At 38.5% G+C, this 27,684-nt stretch overlaps 1 protein-coding gene across 2 annotated transcripts in view; it reads right to left on the reverse strand.

The window, feature by feature from the left end:
* The window catches only part of ZNF385B (zinc finger protein 385B), a 408,564-nt gene that overhangs the window by 103,875 nt on the left and 277,005 nt on the right, over window positions 1-27,684 (reverse strand). The window lies entirely within an intron of this gene.

Raw genomic sequence — 27,684 nt, forward strand, 5'->3', positions numbered from 1 at the left:
CTGAGAGGAGGAGAGATAGAGAGGAAGTGGAGCTGCCGGGATTAGAACCAGCAGCCATATGGGATCAAGGCAAGGACCTTAGCCACTAGGCCATGCTGCCGAGCCCATCTATTCACTTTTTAAAAAGATTTATCTATTTTTATTGGAAAGCCATGTATACACAGAGGAGGAGAGACAGAGAAGGTCTTCACTCCCCAAGTGGCTGTAACAGCCAGAACTGAGCCAATCTGAAGCCAAGAGCCTGGAGCTTCTTCCAGGTCTCCCACGCAGGTGCAGATCCCAAGGCTTTGGGCTTTCCTTGACCACTTTCCCAGGGAGCTGGATGGGAAGCAGGGTCACCAGGATACAAACAGCGCTGATATGAGATTCTGGAGCATGCAAAGCGAGAATCTTAGTCACTAAGCCACCACACTGGGCTGTAGTTATCCATTTGCTTTCATTGGAAAGGCAGAATTTGAGAGGAGCTGGAGATACAGACAGAAATATCTTTATGTTGGTTCAAAACAGCTAGAGCTGAGCTGATCTAAAGCCAGTAGCCAGGAGCTTTTTCTGGTACTGCCATGCAGTTGCAGGGTTCCAAGGCTTTTGGCCATTCTCTGATGGCATTCCCAGGCATTCCCAGGCCACAAGCAGGGAGCTGGATGGGAAATGGAGCAGCCAGGACATGAACTGTCACCCACACAGGATCCTGACGGATGCAAAGCAAGGATTTAGCCACTGAGCTATCATGCCAGGCCTTCTTCTTTTGGAAGTCAGAGTTATAGAGAGGGAGTGAACTGGGAGGTGTATTTCATCTGCTGGTTATATTCCCAGCTGGCTACAACAACCAGGGCTGAGGCAGACTAAAAGGAAGAGCCAGGAGCTTCATCTGGTCTGTCACAAGAAGGGCAAGTGTCCAAACTCTTGGGTCATCTTTCGTTACTTTTCGTAGACACATTATCAGGGAGCTAGATCAGAAGCAGAACAGCGGGGGATTTAAGCAGGTGCCCACAAGAGACGCCTGCATCAAAGGTGGCTTTCCCTGCTATGCCACAGTGCTGGCTCTGTTTCTGAAAACTAAAATAAAGTATTCATGTCTTTAATGAGATTCTAATCCTAATGTTCTATCCATACGGATAATAGAAGAAACACATTTAATTAATGAAAAGCGTGTATGGTCAAAAGCCAGCATTTTTTTTCAGTTTAAAGATCAGTTAAAAAAATGGATTCTAATGTTTCACTTTAAATATTTCTTTTAATATTCTAATAGGGAAAAATAGAGAATAGCAAAGACAGTATCAAGCTTATGTTTTTTGGGTGGGCATTACAGTGCAGTGAGTTAAGTCACTGCTTAGGACAACCTGCATCCCACATTCACGCACCAGATGTGATCCCTTGCTGCTCAGCTTCTGGTTCAGCTTCCTATTCTTGCACCTGGGAAGGCATCAGATGACAGCCCAGGTGCCAATGTTCCTGCCACCCACACAGCACACTCAGATGAAGTTCCCAAGCTCCTGGCTTCAGCTTGGTCTATCCCTGGCTGCTGTGGGTCTCTGGGGAGTGAACTAGCAGGTGAGGATTTATCTCTCTCTCACTCTGTCATGTGCCTTTCAAATTCATAAATACATCCTTTCTTTTTGAACGAAAATCCAAAAAATGAAAACTCACGCTTTCAACCATATTGCTTGGATCAATATAACTAAGCAATTAAATCTCATGATATGAAGTACACTTGCTCTGTGTTGGTGGATTTCCACTGCAATACTAGCACTGCAACATAAATGCCATTTTAAAGGACACATTTTTCCGAGCCAGGATGGCTGACCTTCAATTAGAACTGATCAAAGCAACAGGGCCCTTCAGGGCTTGTGGTTCTGGGTTTTGGCCAGCCTTTAGCACTTCTCAAAGAGACCTGTCTCAAGGGGGCTGGAAACAGCAACTCACAGATCAGTGCACCCAGCTGCTACCCAAAATGCTAACTACAGGAAACAAAATGTTTTGTCTTCTCACTTGACAGACTCTCAGTTCCTGCATTCTAGACTATCTTCCTTTGAGAACTCAAAGCAAGAGGAAAAAATTCATGTGAATTATTCTGTGAAAAAATAATATTCCCTACTTCAGAAACTTGTGCAATTGAAGGAAACAGTTAATATTTGCCCTACTCCCATTTCATACCCCCACCCTGGAAGAGAGAGAAAAAGTTATCCTTAGTTTAAATATTAACCAGACAATTCAAGGCCATCCAATAGCTGTTGACCAGGAATTTTTTTTTTAAAGGCAGGCTCCAGGAAAGCACAATTTGGAAATAAACAGAAATGGTTAAGAACTGCCATAGTACTTTTTGTACACATATCGCATGGCCACCACTACTGAACATTCCAGAAAAATTCTAGTGTAGCATAATAATGGTGACTATCATAGGTCACTCTGGGTCCACCGTCAGCAAGGAATCCTTTTCCCCTGGAACAGGAGCAAAGAGTAGACTATAATTCATGCCATTTTTCTTTGGGACTTCCTAACACCTCATCTGTATAATGATTTCTTCTCTTTGATCTTTCACTCTTTGACAGAAATCTGTACCTAACAGTGGAGCCAGGAAAAAACTGAAGGTTAGGTATAATATAGTTAGGCAAAGCATCTACCTCCTTCCAACGTAAACAATATGCAGCTAGGAGACAAAGTGATGTCACATATCTCCTGAACAATGTGGAGTGTCTGGTGATCCACAGGGTTTGGATCTTTAGTGGATTGGGCCAAGGACTGGCCTGGATGCCTGGAACTTTGCCACTCCGACATCCCAGAAACTGACGCTACTTGCTTTAGTCATACCGGCAGCTTCTGGAGCACTGGTGATATGCAAGAAGCAACAATAAAACCTTCCAGTGAATACTCAAACACTTTCTGCGCTGGAGATGATTCATCATAAATGATTGCCTGTCATGGTGCATCAGGTGTGTTCTTGTACTACCACACTGACTTTGATTTTCCTCTACGGAACGATCATTTTTCGCTCTTTTTTCTCTTTTGTCCTGAGTAGTGTACATGATATGCATCGTTTGCAGTTTGTGTGTATGTGTGTGTGGCTGGGTAAGATTATCCAGAACATACTACCGAGAAAAAGGTGTAGTATGCAACACAGCATTATTAACTATACAAGTTTTCACGCTATATTTTAGATCTCCAGAATTATTCTAACTGTAGCTGACACTCTGTCTCACAGTTCCCTGTGGCCCCTGCCCATGAAAACCATTCTCTTTCTACATATTTGATTTTTAAATTTTAATTTCACATACAGGAGTATATTCAGTGCTTTCCTTTCTGTGTCTGGTTTACTTCATTTAACATAATGTCTTCTATATTGTTATAAATGATAGGATTCTTTTTTTTAATCTTAAGTTGAGTAATATTCCTTATGTTGAATTTCTTTCGGCTTCCCAAGTAACTTCCTTTTCTTCTCCTCAATGAATACCAAAAGTAAAGGCATAATAATTTTATAATATGTAGGTCTACTTAAAAGTATATAATTATACAACAGCACCCATTATTTTCCTTTCCAGTGATTCGTTTTGTAAGCCAATGAAGAAACTGAAATATTTTCTTTTAGACCATGTGTTTTAACTCTTGGACCTATTAAGCTCTCTGCTATAAGAGACATCAGTGGAAGTAAACAACTCATAAAACCAGACGTGTTTGACAAAACAATTTTCAGTTAAAGAAGCAAAAACATTAGAAGTCTCAAAATGTCACAATCCCTATACATTTCTGCAAGCTTGGACTTGTGTCTCTCTCCTCTGACACTCCTCTTCTTAGTATGCCTCTCACCCTCCTCTTTGACCATCCTCCACCCCCAGTCTCCCTTTCTGCCTCTCTTATCTCATCTCTGGATTCTCTCTGTATTTGGTGCACCTGTCTGCCTCTCATCTCTTTGCCTTTGTCCCTGCCTCTGTCCCTCACGATGACAATGCCAGGGAACTAGAAAGTGCTCATAAAATTAGTCATTTGCTTTGTTGTGCAGCTACATTGTACTAATTGTTTTTCAATGCTTGGTTCCACAAATCAAACAATTAGCAGTGAGAGTATGCTAGTATATAGACAACTTTGTCCTAGTGACAAGGTTAACTGTGAAAATAGGTCACGGTCTCTGCTCATGACTCAAGTAGTCACATCAGTTCCAACAACTGAGAATCATTCCTTATGAGCTCCCACCATGGTTATCGGCTACATGAGGGACACAATAGCACAAGTCAGGATCTTAACGACATTATAGAGTTCTATGGTATATATTTATAGATATTCAACATGAAGTTCTGGGTTATATAAACAGTATACCTTTTCACTGAAGAGTAAAATATGCCCTTATGTACATTAGGTAGCCTTCTTACATATATTTACACATAATAAGCATTCTCTAGAGCTCTGGTGTGGCTTATTATCCCAATTTATTTTCTGATGAAGAACATCATACTCGGGGCTAAATAATTCCACAGCAAAGCAAACGAACAAAATGAAGCCAAAGATGGGCCCAGAACCAGAGGAAAAAATTCTTCCAAATTCAGTCTTTTGGAATAATTATACTGAGCAACACTCTCTGCCAAGAGATTACATATCGCAGGCTCTCAAGAACCCAGGAAAATGAATCAATTTTGCTTTTACTGTATTCATTTTTTTTGAAAAATTTTTTTCCTGAATCCTCAATGTTACATCTCTAAACCCATAAGACAGAATCAAAGAAGTTGATGCTCTTCCCATATTTTCTAAACCACCTGAACTCCCATTGGAGATCATGAGATACAAACACCTTTCTAATGCCAAGAATTTCTTAAGTTTTTTTTTCTATTTGTATGTGTTTGATAAATGGCAAAAGTGAAAGAAAAAGGACTTGCTGAAGGGCAAAACAAAATGATACCATTAAAACTGAAATGAGAATCTACAAACACCTTGTGTGTACATACAAAACACAGCTACCCCTAGACAATACTCCCTCTTGAGAAGCTAAACTTACTTGGTTTCCAGAGAGATCTCCAAGCCCAAGGGTCCAAATAAACATGAAGCCAATGCGTGCGTACTTGAACTAGACCGAACATTAAAATTTGAAACAAACCTATCATAAAAATCATGTGACAAGAGTTCAAGTCACTCATTTTTATTACAGCCACGACCAGCTACGATTCTGTCAATCTTCGGATGGATTCCTGGCCAAGTAATATCATCAGTTTAAATGCACTTTATGAAGAGAAGAGAATGCACAAGGAGAGTAGTTGTAACAAACTGACTAAACGCAAATTTCATTTCTACCTAGCAGCCATTCTGAGACAAACTTTGGAACAACAAAAGAACAGCAGCTCATAAGACAAAGGAAACATGGGAAATCAGTTGCATCTCATCATACTCAGCAAAGTGACTCTAACACAAACTAAATACACACTGATGAAGAAATCTAAGATAATATTGGACGGGGGAGTCACACAATCAGCTAATCCTATCTGTTTTAGATCTGATACTTTTCTCTTTTTTTCCAAGATAGATTTGAACTGCTTCCTATTTCTGTCAGATACACTGTGAAAAAGTTCCCTGAGGTGTAAATGCAGACCCATCAGCAACGCTTACCTTCCTTGTTAAGATTACAGTCCAGGTCCTCTTCTGCATTCAAGCACTGCACAGAGTATTGCATTCAGAGATAAATAATTCCATCATTTCAACCTGGTGCTTCTGTGAAATGCAATGCTAGGAAAGAGCCGACAGGCAGTGCGTCTGAACAAATCATACGCCCTATAAGTGCTGCTTAGCTCTAATTACTATCAAGGGTAGTGTTTGCAACTTGATTCCAGGGAGAGGCAGACTACCTTCTGACGCCATCGAGCCAAATATATCCTAAAAGACTGACAAGTTACTTTCTTTGATGTCATTTTTCTAAGTATCTCCTACGACTCTGTTAAGGTAAAAACAAAATCAAGGAAATGAAAGTCATCATTCCTCCCCATGAAACAACTTAGTTCTCTCAGGACATTTGCTTATCACAACAATCTGAAATTTTTAGTATCACTTAGAATTCAGGGTTTCTTTTTTTTTTTTTCCTAGATGGACATTCTGGACTTTAAAGATTATTTTTCTTCTTAAAAGAATCTGTGATATTCTGGTGGCATGGAAGTTTATTTGTATATAACTAGGCTTGAAAGTTTCTTTCCTTTTCTATGAACTTTTAAATCTTAAAGATTCAGAACATTTGGTTTAAAAAGACTAAACAGACGAAAATTTGAAGTTGATAACATTAATATATGTGCTTATGCATATCAATTCAAAATCCCAATTTCAAATACACAGGGAAATCATAATGAAGGAAATTGGCAATTGTGTATGTCTAGAATGAACCAGACACATTATTTTCCAACTAATTCTACTCTCCATCTAGTGGCATCTGATCTTATACCATATTAAGGATCCTGATATCTATCTCTATATATCTATATATATATGTATCTGATACATACATATATATATATCACAGATATTTACATATATCACACACACATATATATATATATATATACATATATATATATATACATATATATGTGTGTGTGTGGCTATGACTGAATGATTGTTTTGTTTATGCCAAACTGTCATTGATGTTGAAGAGTTAGCTTAGTGGGCATTTGAGTTAATGAAAGAAAGTTGAAATGACTCATGTTTGCAAATGTCAGAAAGGATTTTTGCACCTTTCATTGTAGAACTTAATACATTCACCAACACAGGAAAGCCAACTGCCATCTATTTAAATTCAGAGATTTGCTAGATATACTCATGTCAGATTTGCACAGAAATGATCAGAGACAGGTAAATCAAAATGAGTATTTAGATGCAGAAATTAAAATGGTAATTTTAAAACAACCTCTTAAAAATGATGTAGTTCTTTAGTTCCAATGATTTCAGTTATGAATAACAAAATAGCACTCTAAATGGAACAACAATTGTGTCTGGGTCTTTCTCTCTTGAAAATCTCCCTAATTTCCATTTTAGTATCTTCAATAAACCTTGCTTTGGTCACTTAAAAAACCAGTTAATTTTACATAATATTTAGTTGTTCATTATTACAATTAAATTATAATCACAGTTGTGATTTTTCACATTAAAATTCTATCTAGAATAGGCCTCTTTCAAGAAATTTCTGCTCAGTAGAGATTATAATGTTTCCTGCTTTAATGTTTTTAAATATTTATTTTATTAGAAAGGCACATTTATAGAAAGAAGGAGAGACAGAGAGAAACACCTTTCATCTGCTGGTTTATTCCCCAAATGGACACAATGGCTGGAGCTGAGCAGATTCCAAGCAGGATCCGGGAGTTTCTTCTGGGTTTCCCATAGAGGTGCATGCAGTTTCCCAAGGGTCCTGCACTCTTCCTAGACCATAGGTAGGGAGTTGGATGGCAAGTGGAGAAACAGGACACAAACCGGAGCCCATATGGGATGACAACACTCGGAGGTGAAGGATTAACCAGTAGAGCTATTGTGTTGGCCCCCTAAAGTATTTTTATATCATGGTGCCAGACAAAGTATTCCATCCTTTTATTATTTATTTTGCCTATATTTAAATCATATCTGATTCTTGCAGGATTCCTTCTAGAACATTTCCAGGTTTGGCACATGAATTATATCCTGTAAGGTCTTTGTACCTTTAAAAATCTTTCAGGGGTGGGGAAGCTTTTTTCCTGCCAAGACCTTTTCGATGTTTATAACATCAATTGCAGATCATAGCTTAGCTTGCTATAGATTTTATTGAATTTCAAGTGCCACCCGAGGTTGCCTTGGCAGAGTCAGACCAAATGATTTCACAGACCTTCTTTGGCCTACAGGCTGGCTGTTCCTGTCCCTAAAATTGTTATCCCCAGGCCAGCAGCACCAGCACCAGCACCCCCTGATAACTTGTTTAGAGTCCCAGGCCCCATTTAGACATGCAGAAACCCCAAATTTTGAGGATGGGCCCAGCCACCTGTGTGACTTGAAGCACACTGCTCTTTGAGAAACACTGACTGATGGCACAAGTTTATACTAACAGCTGTGGGAGAACTGAGTAAGGAACACTGAAGACTTACAGAGGAAACTTTAGGGAGATAAGGGTCACCAGAGTGGTAGCATGCGAACAGTCATCTAAAGGATGGTAAATGTTTGCACGGATGAGAAGGAGGCAGCCAGGCAGCTCTTAGCCTGCTGAGCTGTCACCTTCGGTTAACACAGCCTCACTCATTCCAGAATGTTACACCATCAATTATGTTCTTTCTTCAAAAAAAAAAAAACAAAAACAAAAAACCAGTTTCAAACATGTTAGGCTGTAAGCCAACCATTTTTCCTCTCCTTTCTTTTAACTTTTAATTTCTTACATAGTGACTGGCATATCTTTTTTTCTTTTTTCACTATCCCTTCACTTTCAAAACCTAATGATCTGGCTTCTGATATCTCTAGGCTAAGTCAACCATGTTTGCTTAAAGTTTTTATTTTTTTTAAGATTTACTTATTTTTATTGGAAAGTCAGATTTAAATAGAGAATGAGAAATAGAGAAAAAGATCTTCCATATGCTGGTTCACACCCCAAGTGGCTGCAATGGCTGGAGCTGATCTGATCTGAAGCTAGAAGCCAGGAGCTTCTTCCATGTGTTCCAAGTGGGTGGATGCAGGGTCCCAAGGCTTGGAGACATCTTCAAATGCTTTCCCAGGCCACAGGCAGGGTGCTAGATGGGAAGTGGAGCAGCCGGGACATGAACCAGGGCCCATATGCGATTGTGCCATGTGCAAGGTGAGGATTTTAACTACTAGGTTACCATGCCATGCTGGGCCTTGTTTTAAAGGTTTTTAATCAGTATTTTTTTGATCTCTCGTCCACTGGCAGATTATGATACCACCTCTAAAGTGTCTCCTTCCAACTTTTTGAAATTTATTCGTTTCAAATGCAATGAGCAAGTGATACATACACACAAACACACATAGAGTGAGAGAGAGAGAGACAGAGAAAGAAGAGAGAGAGAATCTTTCATCTGCTGCTTTTCTCCTCAAATGTCACGACAGTCTAGACTGGGCCAGGCCAAAGCCAGGATTTAGGGACACCTGAGCTACTAACTGATGCCTCATAGAGTACATGTAGGCATGCAGATGGGTTAGAAGCAGAGATGGGACTGGATCTCAAGTACTGATAGGTGATGTAGGCTTCCCAAGTAGAGGTTTAACCTACTGTGCCTCAATCCTACCCTTCACCACTTGTATCCCAGTGGCACCCCAACTTTCACAAAATTAAATGGAAATCCTTGCCCCAACTCCATCTGCTTTTTGTGAAATTCCTCAGTTCTTTATTGCACAGTCTAGCACCAGAGGATTCCAACTATATACATCCTGATACTTGAAGTTGTGTCTGGCTCTCTTTCTTGCCCCAGAATCAAGTAAATTATCTTTATTGCCTTCGTCGCCTCCTTGCCATTTTCATATCTATTGCCACTAACCTCATATAAGTCTTCATTAGCTATTCACTAGCATAATCCTTTAGTCATTATAGTCCCCTAGAAGTCAGAGGAATGCTTAGGAACAGCCAACTTCATCATTTTTGTATTCAACTATCTTCCATGCCTCCTCCTACAAATTATAGACTCTGAAATCCAACACACTTGTTTAAATCTCTACTCTGACACTTATCAACTAGGCAACATTATTATTATATATTATTAAATTAATTAATTGACATGCCAAGCCCCAAATTTCTCAGTTGACAGGCAGGAAAAAAAACAGTAATATATCTCTTAAGGTGCTCTGAAGATAAAAAGAACATGCCTTTGGATTCTTACCACACTGTCTAGAACATTTAGTAAATGCCAAGCACCATTATCAGTATTTGCAAAGCCAGCACCACAGAATTCAACTTTAGTGTCTGCGTTCTCAAACTGTTTTCTCATGTATGCTATACAACATTTGTTAAACAGAATTTCCTTTCAAAGACAAGGCTCACGTCATATTTTTCGTTCTGTCGCTGTCCCCTAAGGCAGTGCCTGACACCTGGCAGTTGCTCCTGAAATGTTCACTGCATGAAGTGCTAGTTGCTTCTTGTACATTCTCATATTTCCTCAGGTCTTTCACTTTGTTCTCACTGTCACACCTTCCAGTTGATCTTTCCTTTCTGTCCCCTTTCAAATCCCAGTTTCAATGCCATTTCTTCATAGGAGGCTTCTCTCTTTTCCTCAGAAGAAAAAATCTTGCTTTTCTCTAAACCTGTGATGTGTTTCATTTACCACTCTATTATAGTACCCCAAACATTCCATTACATTTTGCTGTACATGTGAATTCTTTCATGGCCCTAAGTTCTGGGCTAGAGATCAGACTTGATTTATTGGGTGCTTAGTGCCATGCCCAGAGAAAAATCCCAATAAAAAATGTGGAAGAAATGGATAAGTCTCAGGCATTGCATCTATCTTTTTATTACAGGAACTGCACTGCTACATACTAGCTGATCAAAGGTTTTGTCTTCAGTCAACAATTAATATAATCTTCAAAGAGTATACAGATTGAGTATTATATAAATAAATTTAAGATAGTCCTTTACAAATGGGATGTGCCCATAATCTTGGTTTTGAATTCATTACTCTAGAACTCAGGAGAAGTTCCATATAAACAAAGTCATGTATGGTCACTAGATTCCTAGAACACAGTCCTCAATGGCTGCCTTAGTAGCAGCACCTCCATGCCAACATCATTTCATGAGATTCTGAAAAGAGGCAATAGCAACTGAGTGCTTATGAAAAAGATTTTCCTTGCAAAACAAAAAACAGTTACTTTTATTTTGCTTATTTTAAAAGATGTATTTATTAGCCCGGCGGTGTGGCCTAGTGGCTTAAGTCCTCGCCTTGAATGCCCCGGGAACCCATATGAGCACCAGTTCTAATCTCGGCAGCTCCACTTCCCATCCAGCTCCCTGCTTGTGGACTGGGAAGGCAGTCGAGGACGGCCCAGGGCTTTGGGACCCTGCACCCCTGTGGGAGACCTGGAAGAGGTTCAAGGTTCCCGGCTTTGGATGGGTGCACACCAGCCGTCGCGGCTCACTTGGGGAGTGAATCATTGGACGGAAGATCTTCCTCTCTCTCTCTCCTCCTCTCTGTATAACTGACTTTGTAATGCAATAAATAAATCTTCAAAAAAAAAAAAGAGAGATACTGGATCAGGATTTGCCAGTTTCTAAAAAAAAAAAGATGTATTTATTTACATGAAAGGCAGAGTGAGAGAGCTGGGGTTAGGGAGGGAAAAAGGGAGAGAGAGGAAGAGGAAGAGAGAGGAAGGGAGGGAGAGAGGGAGGAAGGGGATGCTGTGAGGGGGAGGGAAGAAGGAAGAGAGAGAAAAAGAGAGAGAGAGAGAGGGAGGAAGGAAGGAAGGAAGGAAGGGAGGAAGGAAGGAAGGAAGGAAGGAGAACGAGCTTTTCTATTCACTGATTTACTCTCCAAATGGCCACAATAACCAGGTCTGGGTCTAGTGGAGGCCAGGAGCCAGGAAGGCCATCTGGGTTTCTACAAGGGAAGTCAGGGCCTTTGCCATCATCTTCTGCTTTTCCAGGTTCATTAGTCATAATCTGGACTGGAAATGGAGTGTGTATGAGTTGATAGAGTGCTCTATTTGGGATGCTGGCATTGAAACTATGGGCTTAACCCACTGTGCCACCATGTTGGACCATTTTATTTTTTAAATATATTCTCAGAAAGCAATAATTAGAATGCAATTTTCAGTGTATTTACATGGTTATTTTTCAACACAAGGATGAATATTATATGGCTAAAGTCTATTTAAAACTTGTTTGTAGATTACAAATTTAGAAAATTATAAAGTTCTATTACCTGAATTTTTAGAAATCAGATGTCATTTTCCTTTTCACTTAACCTTGCTAAATCTTAGTTCATTCTGGTGTTCATTCTGGGTGGATTTTTAATCGGTTGTCTTCTGATGCTTTAGTTTCATTTCCCTGAAAACACACAATGACCGGCTGACAACTTTTAAATTACATTTATTAAATGGGCTTACTATTTTAAACTAATTCTTTAGTAAGTAAATAATCCCTTTTTAATGGAAAATGATTGCTTCTCCAATGATCTGACTTATAAGTTTAAATTTTCACAAATTCTGTTACTTAACATAGACAATCTACAAGCTATCTATCTGTGTAGAAAATGCATTTTCACTGTGACTTTTGCTCCCACTTCAACTGAGCTGGACATTGCAGTGAGTTAAAAGGGGGATCTTAGGTTGTTAAGAAGTTGACTGTCTTGGGCATGTGTTACAATGCAGCAAGTTAAGTCACTGACTCTCCAATCAGAGTGCCTGGACACAAGTCCTGCCTCCACTTCCTGTCCAGCTTCCTGCTAGTGTACCTGGCATGCAGCAAATGATGGACCAAGTGCTGGTGCTGGTGCTGTGGCATGGTGGGTGAAGTCACCACTTGTGATGCCAGCATCCCATGTGGGTACAAGTTCCAGTCTGGGCTGCTCTATTTCCAATCTAGCTCCCTGTTAACTGCCTGGGAAAAACAGTGGAAGAAGGTGACCTCTATGAGGGACCCAGAACAAGCTTTCAGCTTCTGGCTTCAGCCTGGCCCTGCCTCATTTCTTATGTCCATATGTAGAGTGAACCAGTAAATGGAAGACCTCTCCTTTTCTTTCTCCTTCTATACATTCTGCCTTTCAAATAAATAACTTATAAAATAAAATACAAACTTGATCATATGGCAGTGTAAAATGACTTCCCACCATAACTGAAATAGAATCAATTACCTTACCATGGCCTACAGTTGTTAATATACAAGATTTGCTTATTTTTAAAACACCATTGGGCCTGGCGGCGTGGCCTAGCGGCTAAAGTCCTCGCCTTGAAAGCCCCGGGATCCCATATGGGCGCCGGTTCTAATCCCGGCAGCTCCACTTCCCATCCAGCTCCCTGCCTGTGGCCTGGGAAAGCAGTTGAGGACGGCCCAAAGCTTTGGGACCCTGCACCCACATGGGAGACCTGGAAGAAGTTCCTGGTTCCCGGCATCGGATTGGCGCGTACCGGCCCGTTGCAGCTCACTTGGGGAGTGAAACATCGGATGGAAGATCTTCCTCTCTGTCTCTCCTCCTCTCTGTATATCCGGCTTTCCAATAATAATAAAATCTTAAAAAAAAAAAAAAAAAAAAAAAAAAAAACCCACCATCTCCTGTCCCTACCTCCCAAGATTTAAGTTTCTTCTCCATCCTGTAAACATGTAACATCCATCCTCAGCATGGAACCCTATTTTCTCTAGTTCAGTTATCATTTCCTTAGTGAATCTTTCCATCCACTCCTTTCCTCTGCTCTATTTACTTTGTAGTTTCTATCTCTAGAATTATCTTGCTTTTATTTACCTATTCATTATTTCATCTTACTAGACTATACCCTCCAGGAAGACAATGATGGGATTTGGGGGCTCTACTGCTAATTTCTAGAACAGTGTCAGGGCTTTGGGAGGCTCTGAAAACATATTTCCGATGAATCAAAGACTATACTTTCCCAGCCTTCTCAAGTATGAAGACATTTTTTCTAGCATCAAATGGTTTCAAGGCCTTCTCAATAGTATTGCTGCTGTTAATGCTTTATTAATATCATTGACTATGTTAAAACCTGGTATGAAGTCAGTTAAGTAAAGTGGTATACTCCTATTATAGTAGGGCTAACATATTTGGCCAAAAAAAGCTGGATAAGTATGACACACAGTATACATTTAATCATTTCCATTTAGAGGAGCATGAGCATCTCAAGCCTCTCATGGCTGATGGCAGAGGCCCCACCGAATGAGATGGAGATTTGAGAAATGGCAACAGTCCTAGTTAGAACTTTTCAAGACAAAGATAAGCACAAATCCTATAAATAGCCTATCCTAACTATAATAAGGATAAACTAACTTATTACAGCATAGAACATGGGAGACAGGAAAGGTTGCTGTCAACATGAAACTAACACACATCGCTATACACTGCTTTACAATGACATTTTTTGTTTGGTAACATTGTCTTAAACACTATTAGTATACCCAGCCCACATATTAACACAGCCTAGGAAGAATTTACCATTTCCTCCATTCTCTAGATGAAAAAATAGGACACACACAAAAGTAACTATCTTGCTCTAGGTCATCAAGTGATTTAGGTGAAGTTCAAATTCACAGGCTTTGCCCCAGGATCCATACTTTCATCATATGCTAAGCTGCCCTTATTACTAAGAATAAACCATCAATACACAAATACAGTAGCTCTTGTACCATCCACAGCACAAAAGAACAAAACACATGTCAGATGTCAATTACTCCTAAATATGCATACTTCACCCCCCATTCTCATGACTGCCAAAAAAAAAAAGCTTGAAAAATTTAGCAGCAAGTGACTTTATGAAGCAGTTCCATATCATATGGGAGATCATGAGGAAAATCTAAATCAAATGCCAAATCCACTGTGCCTTTTCCATCACTGTGAAAACAGCATGATTTTCTAGGACACACTGAGAAGTAAGACTGAGGTGATAAGACAGTATATCTTAAAATGACTAGAAGCTAAAAATAGATTTGTGAGCATATTTCCAACTTGCCGAGTGTTCTATTTTGATGTGCTTAGAACATGGGGATACAGACCTCAATACACAAAGTCTTTGAGGGTGCAAGTTATGGTGATTTCTGCATAGCCATGACTCAGGCTGTTTATGAAGAAAGGTCAATACTAGTTTAAATCATCAAGACAGAATTCTAATAGGACTGAGTGTGCTCTATCATTTACACGAGGCCCTTCATTTGCTTCCTTCATGTCAAAGAGATGAGCTAGCTAACTTCTGCAGCAGGAATAAGTCAACGGGGAGTTGAGTCTACTGAGCACAGTCTCTGTTGTGTAACATGACCCTTATGTAATAAATCTTTTGGGAAGCAGGACTTCTTTTCTGAATGGGGCCTGTCTTCACTTTTCTCATGTAAGACTTGGCAAGTGGGACACTCTGAGTCTGACAGGTCACTACTTTGCTCCTCAGCTGACAACTCTTTTACACAGATGTCAGCTGGAAACTTCTACAGGGTCACGTAGAGGATCAGAGCTTTTGAATCATGTCCAGTTCTCCACCCAACCTGCTGTATCCCAACAGCAACCTATCAAGCTCACATGTTGCTTCAGCTCCAGAGAGAAGGTACAACACATGAGAGGGGGAAGAGCCTGCTGTGCTAAGGGTTTTTCTTTTCTGGGAGAAGCTGGTTGATGAAGAGACATCTTGGCATCCCTGTGATGTAGTTATGTATGAATAGTTGGGAGCTTGGACATAAGTGTGAAGGAGTTGGGGGTCTTCTGTAGAAGCTTCAGACACAGATCTCACATCAAATTTTCATTCTACAATTTATTTTTTGTCATAAAATGGGAACTTTATTTGGATTCTTTTTTAAAATTTTTGAATTTTATGTTAAAATTCCATAGGGTCTGATGAAGAAATTTTGGAGAATTGCTTAGTTTCTGAGTCTTAATTTTTGTATCAGAAAGAGTGTCTTTTTTTTTTAGGCTGAGAAGAAAAACAATAGAACACATTTATGATGCTTGGCACAGTATCTGGCATAGTGTATTGTCTCAATAAATGCTAATTTGCTCTTTATTTCTCCAGTCCTGAAGAGGGCCAGGTGCTAGAGGTCAAAGTTAGAAAAGCTTCCAATGTCTTCAGCATATTCTATTTTCACTGGCTTTATCTAAGGTGCTGGAATTCTGAAAATAAGATCTACAGAATACTCACTGTCAAGGAAATTTATGCAAATATATATGCTCACTTTATGGAGAGAGAAATTCTATGTAATCAGTTTCCTAAAAATTATAGGATTCTAAGATATTAAAATTCCTGCATAAATTTCTGGAAAGTTGCAAACTGAATATATTTCTTAGAAATGGAATTTAATTCTAATGTACAGAATTCTGTGAGTATAAGACTGTACAATGAATCTTTTCATAACACAAATACTTTTTCATAAACTGTCAAGTTTCAGAAACTGCAAATTTAATCCAGATTTTTTCTAATTTTTTAGGATACTGAGATATTAATATATCAGGGTTACTGAGAATAGAACATACAATGGTATTACATTCCTAGTAGCTGACCTCCATTAACAAGTTACAACATAGCCTGAGAAGGTCAAGTTCAAGTTCAATGTAAACTAAAAAAGAACTCCAAAGTTCATGCTCTTAACAGAATCTCTGCTCCAAATATCTAATTTTGTAGATGAAGAAATTGAGGTTTTGAGAGGTTATGTGACTTGCCCAAAGTCATCATAGTAGTTACGGACAATGAAGAATAACAGCTGTAAAATAATGACTGCGATTATGGTGATGATGACAGCACTATGATCCATGGAGCATTTACTTCAGCTAAGCCTTTTAAAGACTTTAACCTCATGCACTTTTACTACAACCCTGAAGGAAGATTTCATTACCTCTATTCAGCAGATAAAGCACCCTGCCCAGAGCTCCACAGTTAGTAAATGCCCAACTGAAACTCAAAGCAGCTCTCAACTCAGAGTCCTCGTTTGGCTCAAGACTGCACTCTTAAATGGTACTTGAAATTGCTTTCCAAAACACAACAGAACAGTCACATGGTCTTGGAATATTAACAATTAAGAGGTTAGTTAGGAAAGAGTTTATCTACCACTCTTAAGACAGGTGTATATATCTGGATGAGGCTTTTAAAAAATACAATATTAGATAGTTTCTGATAATGTGGCACCTCACATTTACACAACGGGAGTACAATCTGGAGAGTGCATGCAGGTCATCTCTTCCTCGCAGCACCATTCTTAGATAAAACCTTTCCCAGTCTACTGGCCAAAAGGATTGATCCACATAGTCTATGTTGTCCCCAGAACCTCCTTCTAGATGCATTCTGAGCATACAGGACTCTGTAAACTCACACTCTAATGATCTGGAAGTATGTTCAGGGCTGGCACAGGTCTGTTTTCTGCAAGCCTTCCTCTGAGGCGGTCTTGTGAGTGAGCATAGTGGGGCTGTCTCAGAATGTGTAGAGGAGGAAGAGAGTGGGGCAGGAGAATCCTTGTGCATCTCACATTCTGGCTCAGCTTTCTGAGGTGTCCAGGAATTCTGAAATCACACCTGCTACTCTCAGGGTTTATAAATGCATATATGCTTTTTAAAAATTTTATGATATAATTCCGTAGGCTCTAATGTTTCCTTACCCTCTTCTTAAATTCCCTCCCCCCAACTGATTTCCTTCACATATTACAATAGTATAGTTGTTCATAAGCAGTCATTAATTTATCCCTCTGCTATTAAAGTATGTCCTGACATTTGCCGGTACAGACAATGGCAGACAGTCCAGCACCCTATTATGAAAGTATATCAAACTGTTTTGTTGGGAGTTCACTTTTCATTTGGAAGTAGAGGTGCATACTGTACTGTATCTTCATATCTGGATATGATAGTCTTTATTACAGTTACGATACATTCCCTTAAGTGAGAAGCCATATAATAAAATCAACAACAGTAATAAGAATAAAGTTTAAAAATTTATAGTATCATAGAATTAAGTAACATGCTACAGAATAACAATGTCTTGATGAAGAAATGAAAAAGAAAACACAATAGCTGCTTGGCAAAAATGATGTTGCTGTGTGATCTATGAGTCAGTGAAGAATATAAATACATATTTTTCAAACTAATGGAATAAAACACACTGTATTTTATAAGATATTGACTGACTTTTCACTTTAAAATAAAATTCTATAGGTATCAACTTGTATATTTGTTCAAGTTATCTCAGCTGCTAGGAAAAAATATAAAAGAGATTAAAGGGGAGGGTCAGTTATTGAAAACAAATTTGCTGAAAATGAAACCTATAATTTTGCTCAATATTGATGAATATTAGTTTGTATTAGTCATTAACTGTATCAAGTGCAGATTTTTGTCTTTTGAAAAATCTAAGATTTAAGCTAAAATCTAAATTTCAAAGTTATTTTTAAACTTAACTTCCGGGCCTGGTGGCGTGGCCTGGCAGCTAAAGTCCTCACCTTGAACGCACCGGGATCCCATATGGGCGCCGGTTCTAATCCCGGCAGCTCCTTCCCATCCAGCTCCCTGCTTGTGGACTGGGAAAGCAGTCGAGGACGGCCCGGGGCTTTGGGACCCTGCACCCACATGGGAGACCTGGAAGAGGTTCCTGGTTCCTGGCTTTGGATGGGCGCGCACCGGCCCGTTGCGGCTCACTTGGGGAGTGAAACATCGGATGGAAGATCTTCCTCTCTGTCTCTCCTCCTCTCTGTATATCCGGCTTTCCAATAATAATAATAAATCTTTAAAAAAAAAAACCTTAACAACTTGCTACATGATGTTTTTGCTATAAACAACAGAAATCTATACTATGTAAGGGAAAAACAAAACAAAATAAAAGATGAGAAAGCTTTCATGGGTTTCATCAATATTTTAAGCAAGCTCAGAGGCAAAACGTAAGTCTTATGTCAGCAAGCCAAGGTTGCTCATTTCTAATGAATTTGAGACTTTGGATAAATGTACTAATGTCTTTATATTTATTCAGTTGGCTTGTGAATAAGAGACAAAGAGAATGAAAATAAACTCACTAAAATGCCACATGAAATAAAGTTTATAATGAGCTGTGATGTTCATCTCATAAAAAGCATAATATTATCAACAAATTCACCTTGTTTTCTCTTTATACAAAACTATATCCAGGTGGACAAAAAGAAATGGCCTTTAACATTCTTCATATACTCTGATGCTCTTTAATATCAATAACAAAATCTCTACCTAGGAGGAACAGGCAAATAAAAATGAAAAAACAAGTACGTTCTAATAGAAATACTACCTTTATCTGGATCAAGGGGTTTGAATCATATACATAAGCCTCATTTTACAGGGTGTCAGACACAGCCAAACCACAATGTATTCAAGAGAAAAACAGAACTGCACCTTTTTTTTGTGGAGAAAATAAAAAATCAGGACTACCAGTAATTGAACAGGCAGCATTGTCCTTGTTTAGAATGATACATCACTTCAGTACAATAAAGTAAGCATTGCTGTTGGCCTCTCAAAGTTAGCGTGAATAAGAAAATAGAAAGTTCTTGAAAGTAGAACCTATGCTACTTCTATGTCTGTCTGGCTGTGAGCAAGGTATTTGTTTCGCACTGAACAAGAAGCAAAGAGAGCTAAAAGATAATTCTGGCTAAACCATGGAAAAGTCTACTGGCTAGCCACAAAAATACCAAATTGTTGAAATACCTTAAAATGAATTATGGCTACTTATAGAAAACAGTCATTCAAAGGCATAAAGTTAGATGAGAGCACTACTAAGGTAGCTAATCCAAAGCCGTAGTTGCAGTCAGAAAAAATACATTCCTCACACATCATACATGGGGACCATTTCAGTGATCTCTGCTGTACTGTTCATTTACATAATATTTTATTGTCTCCTGATAAAGGCTAATTCCTTTGCTAGAGAAGAAGTTGGAAGAAAATATCTTAACAGATAGCTTCAAGCATCTTTCTTGTGGGAAGCAAAGAATCCAGGAGGAAACTGGATATGGAAATATATGAAGGAAGAGAAGGCAATAATTATCTGCAAGTAGACAACTATAACACAGAAACAAGACATATATTAGTGGGTTGACCGAAGGAAAACTAGCACTTCTCATACACGTTTCAAAATAAATGAATGAACAGCAAGTAGGCTACCCAGGCATGCTAGAATGAAGGAGACTTACTTTCTGAGACCAACATCAGCGAGAAAAAAGGCAGAGATAATTCTAGAGAGGAGATCTTGGGATAATTTCTTGTGCCATTTAAGCTTCTTCCATAATTATTAGAAAATACAAACTTGATTTTGTATCACATATCTAAATTTCATAGTGAAATATAAAGTTTCTTTAATAACATGTCAAAAATACATATGAATACAGTTCATTCCAACTATAAGATCTATTATGGTAATCTTCTAATTACACAGAGCTGGAATCTACTTTAGATAGGAAGTTTGAGCATGCTAGTATATTTTTGGTAGAAAATGTGGCAACTGGGTCTGTACGCTCTTATAATTAATTTCAGGGAAAAAAACCTCAGGCTAATACAAGGTTTTATTAAGACTTTACAAACTGTGTAACATGCTGTTCTTATCAGGAAAAATATAATTGTTTTAACAAAAGTGTGACTAGTTACATTTCTTTAGTTTACAATAGATTATTAACATGGGTACTAGTTTTGTCCGGAGTAAGAAAAATAATGAATAAGGTAATTGCATCGTAGTTGAATTGACAGTCTTCATTATAAACAAAAAATTGGTAGCTATGAGTTAATATCAATGTGCTCATGTTTCTGGAACTTTTCTTGGGCTGGTATATTTAGCTCTCATAATGTTGTGACATTGACATATGCCCATTTTCACAGTAAGAAATCAATAAGTTTTAAAATAATTTTTCTCTGCTCCAGTGGTTACTACTTAATTACATAACTATATGCTATTATTGATGGCTAGACATTATCGACATTAATCATTTTCCTTAACTAGAGACAGGTCTCTGAATGTGGGATGGATGTGTATGTATCTATGTGCACACTTCCATACATGATACGAGACATTGAAAATGATAAATGCCTCACACAATGTTTACAGAGTCAGGTATCACAGAATTCCATTCATAAGTTCGAGTTTATTTATCCACTCTCAAATATTTGTGAAACATTTGCGGTATAGTCAGGCCATATGTTAATTCTGAGTAAGACACAGTATCCTCTCTAATTGGGAAAAGAAAGCAAACAAAGGTGAGAAAACAAATTCTGAGTACACCCCTAGGTTAAGCCATATACAAACTAACATAAGTACATTCATCTTTCCCTCCTAAAACCAAATCAACACAGGATGTGGGTGCTGTGTGTCCAAGTGCACATTGTCACTCTGACATCATTTTTGAGGTATAGAAAAAAAGTAATTTTATTTTACAATCTACCTCACTTAAGTACATATTCACAGATTCCTTCACTAGATACTCAGAGCCACTGTAAACCAACTTAAAATCTTTACTACAGCAAAATTCAATCAAGATGCTTAGAGTAGATCATACTCGATACCTAGGTGCAAGCTGTTCTTTTGCCTTTCAAGGTCATTAGACTGTTCTTGAAGACTGAAAATCATATTGACCTTTCACTGTTTGTCCAGCTGATCACCAATCAGAGGTAATGACATTTACACTGCTAATAAACTTTGCTTCAGACGTGTTAACTCAGGTTGGTATAGTTTCTTCTATCCTAGTAAAGCTTATTTGGCCTATTACATGGAAATTTAACTAGAATTAATTATCTGAATAAGAACAACTCCTTACTTCTACATTCAAAAATGCACATGGATATTAAAACTAGAGATGATTGAAATTCCTTAATTACCTATTCCATATTAAAATCAGGACAGATGTGCCAAACAGATTAAAGCATGTGTTGTTAATTTATCGTAAAATGTACATTAAATTGCTTGACAAATCTGGGCACATTAGGTGAGTACCACTTAGTCATCACAGTTCACACAATGCTACGTGATAATGACCTCTTACATCAGGTTTATAGAATTAGATTAACAAAACATATGCATTTTAATGGAGAATAAATTCTGGCTAATGTGCAGAAAAATTGGAAATCTATTAATTTGTCTTTTACATTCAAGTTTGATCAGCTAAATGTTTATTTAATGTCTCTTTGATCACAGTTATTGGCATACATCGAATGCTATTTGCTTAACAGTGTGAGATGAAAAATGAGAATTCCACATTCATGTTCTTTGTCAATAAGGAGTAAATTACAAGCTAGGGAAGTAAAAAAAAACTGCCTTTCTTAGAATGCAGCTAATAATTCCTTTTTAAATGTATGATTATGATTATTATTTTATGATACAGTTCCATAGGATCTGGGATTTCCCATCTCCCTCCCCAAGTAATTCTAAAATATTCTAATAACTATTTTATTCATTTAAAAGGCAAAGAGAGATAAAGAAAAAGAGAAAGAAAAAGAGAGAGAGAGGGAGGGAGGGAGAGAGAGGGAAAAAGAGAGAGAGGAGGAGGGAGAAAGGGAAGGAGAAAGAGAGAGGGAGAGAGAGACAGAGAGATTGATCTTATCTTCTGGGTCACTCTCCAAATGCTAGAACTCTAACAGGCTACACCTAGGGACCAAGAACCGGATGCAGCTCATTCACAGGAGCGGCAGGTGCACACGTATTTGAGCTGCCTCTTGGTGAATGTCAGTAGGAAGATGGAATCAGGAGTGGAATCAGGACTCAACTCCAGCACTGGAATGGAATGCAAGCATCCTGCATTTTAACTGCTGTGTCAAAAGTTTGCCCTACTAACAGCAATTTTTTTCTTCTAACAGCAATTTTAAATTACTGCCATTTACTTACTATTTTAATATCTTGTTTGAATAGGTATGAATAAATATATATAAACAAATGCATACACACAGATTTTGAAATTACAAGATTACTCATATCTGAATAAAATCCAGATTATAAATTTTATAATATTTATAAATTTTCAGGGCTTCGAGCTCAGTGAATAGCTCACATATCTTCAATATTACTTTATACTAAAGTACCAGAACACATAAATTTTGTTTCAGAGTTAAGTTCAATGAAATGAGATTGGATATATGGTCAACAATAACCCACAATTTTGAAACATTTTGTAGGTAACAGGCACTTCGCTAAGTAACTTCCATGCTTTCTGTAGTTTAATTTTCATTAGAACCCTAGGAGATGGACTCTTGTTTTTCCCTCATCACAGAGAAGGCTGAGGAATTTTAGGGCGTTAAACACCTTTCACACTTTATGCTAATAATTGAGAGAACTGGATGGAAACCAAACTTTAGTGATTCCGAAGTAACAACAAAACAAAACAAAACAAAACAAAACAAAACGAAACAACTCAGCTTGTATTTGATCTAATGCAATTTAGAAATCTGAATACATCCAATGCAGTCTCCATGCTAATCAATCAAGGATTAACTCTGAGACCTTAGGGAAATCACTGAAACTCTCCAAACTTCAATTTTTCAGACACAATGAGCTATACCAAAAACTCTCATATAGCTATCATGAGGATTCAAGAGATAACGTTAAGAAAACTGTAGAGTACTCCACAAATACTGCTTCATTACATGGCAATATCTAAAAACTTTATAGCTCCCAAGATATTCTATAGGATAGAATTAAATGATATTAAACCAGAGATATCACTAGAGGGAGAGTTTGGGAAGTTACAGGAACAATATTTTCTTGCAATACAGGAAACTTCAGGCAGGCCCAGTATGGTACAGCACAAGTACTAGAAGAAAGCCTTCCACGTAGCAGAGATCACAACAAAAGAAAGGGCAACTAGTGGTCTGGACTGAGTATGTTCCCCACAAAATCATATATTGAAGCCTAATGCCCAGTGCCAGATGAGAAGAACATAAAAGCTAAATGATGTTAAAAGGAGAAGGCCCTAGTCCAATAGGACTCAAGCCCTTACAAGAAGAGGAAGAAATGCCAGAGTTCTCTGTGACATATGAGGACACAGCAAAGGGAACTACTGTGAGCCAGAACGACAGCCATCACCAGAAGTTGAATTAGCACAGCCTTCACCTTAGACTTCACAGTCACCAGAAATGTGAGGAATAAATTTCTGTTCAGCAACTCTGTGGTATTCTGTTATGGCAGCCCAGGCAGTCAAACAGAACCAGTATCATGTTCACCCCTTAGGTTGCCAATGTCACCCAAACAGCCTGACCAATTAAATCCTGTCCAGTTGGGCAGCAATGTAGTTTTTATAAATCACATGTGGAGCTGACAACCTGGGGGTTGTGGCTCATGGAATGTAAGAATGTCCTAGGCAAGGTTAGCATGAATGGGATTCAGTATAAACCAATTTGTCAGGAACAAAACTAAGTTTAAGATATTCAGGGGAAAAAAAGCAATGAAATCAAACTAAGGAAAACAAAAAATAATAACAGTGCATTTCCACATAGTAGTACAAGATATTGTTAAAAACTTCATACAAAGAGAACAGAAAAGTCTGATTAATAAAAATATCTCTTTACTAAAACAAGTAGTTGACTTTGTGCCTTTCCTTCTGCACCAAAACATGGTTCCTTCTATATTAATCTGCCGTGGCTTCCTGAGCTGTGAGGGAAACAAGCTGAAGCTGTTGCATATAACAATAAACACACTTGAGAAAATTTACTTTGCAACTTCTTTTCCTGGGGATGAATGTAAATCTTACGAGCAGTGTTTTAACAGAAGAAAGTTTTCAAATGCAAGCATAGCTTCCTAGAAAGGACTATCCTACAAGCTGAGCAATTTGAAAGTCATTCTTTGAAAAAAAAATTAACTCCACTTACCTTCTACTTACACAGAATGTTATTTGGTGAACCTTACTGGTTCTCTGTGAGGCATTATTCTATGTACTTAGGTCAGCCACAGTATATTATTTTGCAAGTCACCATGGACCATGGTGCCAGAACTATGAACTTGCATATTTCCCTGTTAAAAATCAATATATAAGGCCTGGTAAGGTAGCCTAGTGGCTGAAGTTCTAGCTTTGCATGCACTAGGATCCCTTATGGGCACTGATTCTAATCCTGGTGATCCTGCTTCCCATCCAGCTCCCTGCGTGCGGCCCAGGAAAGCAATCCAGGAAGGCTCAAAGCCTTGGGACTCTGCACCCAAGTGGGACACACAGAAAGAAGCTACCGGTCCTGCTGGGGTCCGTGCAGTAGGTGTGGATGATATGAGGGTGTGAAGAGAACAGCTCCCCTGTTTGTCAGGGCCCAGGGGAGCTTTCAGCTGTTTGGCAAGGCCCGGCGGATGTCTCTCTCACCACCTTGACGCTGTTTCACCCCCTGGTTGCATGGACACTCAAACACTCCACTGAGAATTCTGTTATCTATTGAGGCATTGTTTTTTTTTTAAGATTTATTTTATTTTTATTACAAAGTCAGATATACTGAGAGGAGGAGAGAAAGAGAGGAAGTAGAGCTGCCGGGATTAGAACCAGCGGCCATATGGGATCAAGATGAGGACCTTAGCCACTAGGCCACGCTGCCAAGCCCGAGGCATTGTTGTTTGCTCCTGTGAGATGGTTTTTGCAACCCATGTGAGCTTGAGAGTTAATGTCACTGATAATGTCTTGGTGAGTGGGCCTTTGACAATTTACACACAGGAGCACAATTAAGCCCATGCCATTTTTGGACACCTTATTGGGTACTTAACCATTGCCTCAGAACCTGGCCCAGACATATAGCATGCCTTCTGGGAAATGGCTTAATAAGAATTATACAAAGTAATGGAAGTGATGGGAGTATGAGCGGAAACTTGTTATCTCAAAGGCTAGTCTGTCTTTGCAGTTTCTTTAGAGCATAGAAAATGTAGCTGTTTCAGCCGCTTTCATAATTTTTTAACTAGAGGAAATATGGGGCGATTTTATTAATGTCATAGAGATATACTTTTGATTATTGTTTGATTGTTTATGAGGTTGTAGAGTCTGCAGCTGTAGGGGGATTTAATGTTTGAAACTTTTTGTCTTAGATCTTTATGTTTTTTCTCTTTTGATGTATTTCTCCCACTAAGTGATAGATAAGTTGTGAAAATAAAATGTAGTAGGAATGTATTACTGATTAGCAAGTAAGTGCATGTGCCTTGGCCTTGGAGTCCTGGCTGTCACCCAATGGCCACTACTGAAGAATGAATAACAGCTTGCTTTAAATAAACTGATTATAGTAACTTACAGAATTATCTTTAAGAGCACCTGGTTGACCATGAAGTAAAAAATAAAATAATGAAACATCTGTGCATACCCACTTAGTCATGAAGTAAAAATAGAACAATCAAACAATTGTGCAGAGGGTTGTGATGTGCCTAAGTAAATAAAAAGGACAGCTTCTTCTTGAGCTCAAGCAAGAAAACACCAAGTGGCAGTGTCTGTGTCTTTCTTTATCACCTACTCCATGCACCCTGCTCGAGCTCTGAACTCAGCTGGAGCTGGATTCCGGCACGGTCCCTATCTCTGGCTTGGAGCTCAGCTCCAGCTGTTGCAACCACTTGGGGAGTGAGTCAGCAGACGGAAGATCTTCTTCTCTGTCTTTCCTCCTCTCTGTATATCTGCCTTTCCAATAAAAATAAATCTTTTAAAAACTCTGTGTGTGTGTTTCCAGTTTCCTTTGCTGGTGCTTGAGGACTAGATTGTAGCCAATGAGATGTGAGTGGAAGTAATGACTACTGACTGCATCATGACTTCTAGAAGGAAGAATGTGCTTGCTCCACATTTCCTCCTTCCTATAACATGAAATGTAGAACTGGAGGTGAGCCGAGCCTTGTAAAAAGAGAACGTTGACCAGAGGAGCTTAAGAAACAAAACATAGTTGTCCGAGCTGCCAACAAACTGTCATGACTGCTCAGACATGAGAACCACTGGATTCTGAACCTGTTTTAAAAACACTATTTGGTCCAGTATTTTCATTAAAAGAGGATTGTAGAAAATATCACACAAAGTATTACTACTTCAGTTTTACTAGCAAATTTAGGTTTAGTTAAATTTAGATAGCTTAAACAACTTCCTTATCATCAAGAAGGGAGTAAGTGGTAAGGCTGTGATTTTAATCAAGTGCTTTTCCTGTTACATCTCCTCTGTACCAACAGAGAAAATTACTGATGTGTAGAAAATTAGAACTGTGTAGCTTTCTAATCCCTGATCTATTAATCTAACATGTTGATAAAAAAAAAAGCTTCAGTTTTCTTTCATCAGGGCTATAAACTCTTATTTTCCCAATAAAGACCCTGGCAGTCAGTGCCCTACTCCTGCAGGACCCATCCCTCATTAGACACACTGCAGTAGGAAAATTACCAAGAAAACCACACTGACTGTCTAGGACTTTGACATGCAAAGCTAGGATGGATGCTCTCACAGTAACAGGTGAATACATTGCAATAGCACAGCAACAGATGCAGAGTAGAAAGGACTTCTGTGTACATTTCCCTCCCAAGTATTCTCCTTAGAGACCCCATTAGATTTTAGCACACAGTGGGAGCAAACTCGATGGAGTTCCTTTGTGCATGCAGGCTATGGTTAAATGCATTTATTATAGATAATGCCTTATACATATTAACCCAACAAGTTTTCAATGTGTCTGAGCGATTTGTGTCAGCATAATATGGAATACTTTTAACTATAAGGAAAAATGAAGACTATACAGACTGTTTTCATATATTCCTCACTTCATTCTCTCTTCATTACCACGGTCCATTTATTAATGTTAAGAAACTAATACTGTTTTAACTGACAAAAAAATTATAACAGTTTTATCATAGGTAGTTTTTTCAAAGATCCCTAGTGTATGCCTGAGTGTGAATAATACTCAAACCTGTTATTTAATACCTTTTCCACCTTTTTCTAAAATAGTCTCTAACTTGTTTGAAAAGTAGAGTTACAGAGAGAGTGAGAGACAGAAATTGAAAAATAGAGAGACAGAGAGAGACCATGCTTTCACTGGTTCATTCCCCAACTAGCTGCAACTGTGACTGCTAAATATTTGAATCTGAGTTACCTACAGGATCACCAGACTTTCATTTCTGAAACACAGGGGCAAAGGAGAATGAATACTATGTAGACACAGAAGCCACACATGTGGATGAAAT

The sequence above is a fragment of the Ochotona princeps genome, chromosome 5 (genome assembly GCF_030435755.1).
Source record: "Ochotona princeps isolate mOchPri1 chromosome 5, mOchPri1.hap1, whole genome shotgun sequence".
NCBI classification, from domain to species: Eukaryota; Metazoa; Chordata; class Mammalia; order Lagomorpha; family Ochotonidae; genus Ochotona; species Ochotona princeps.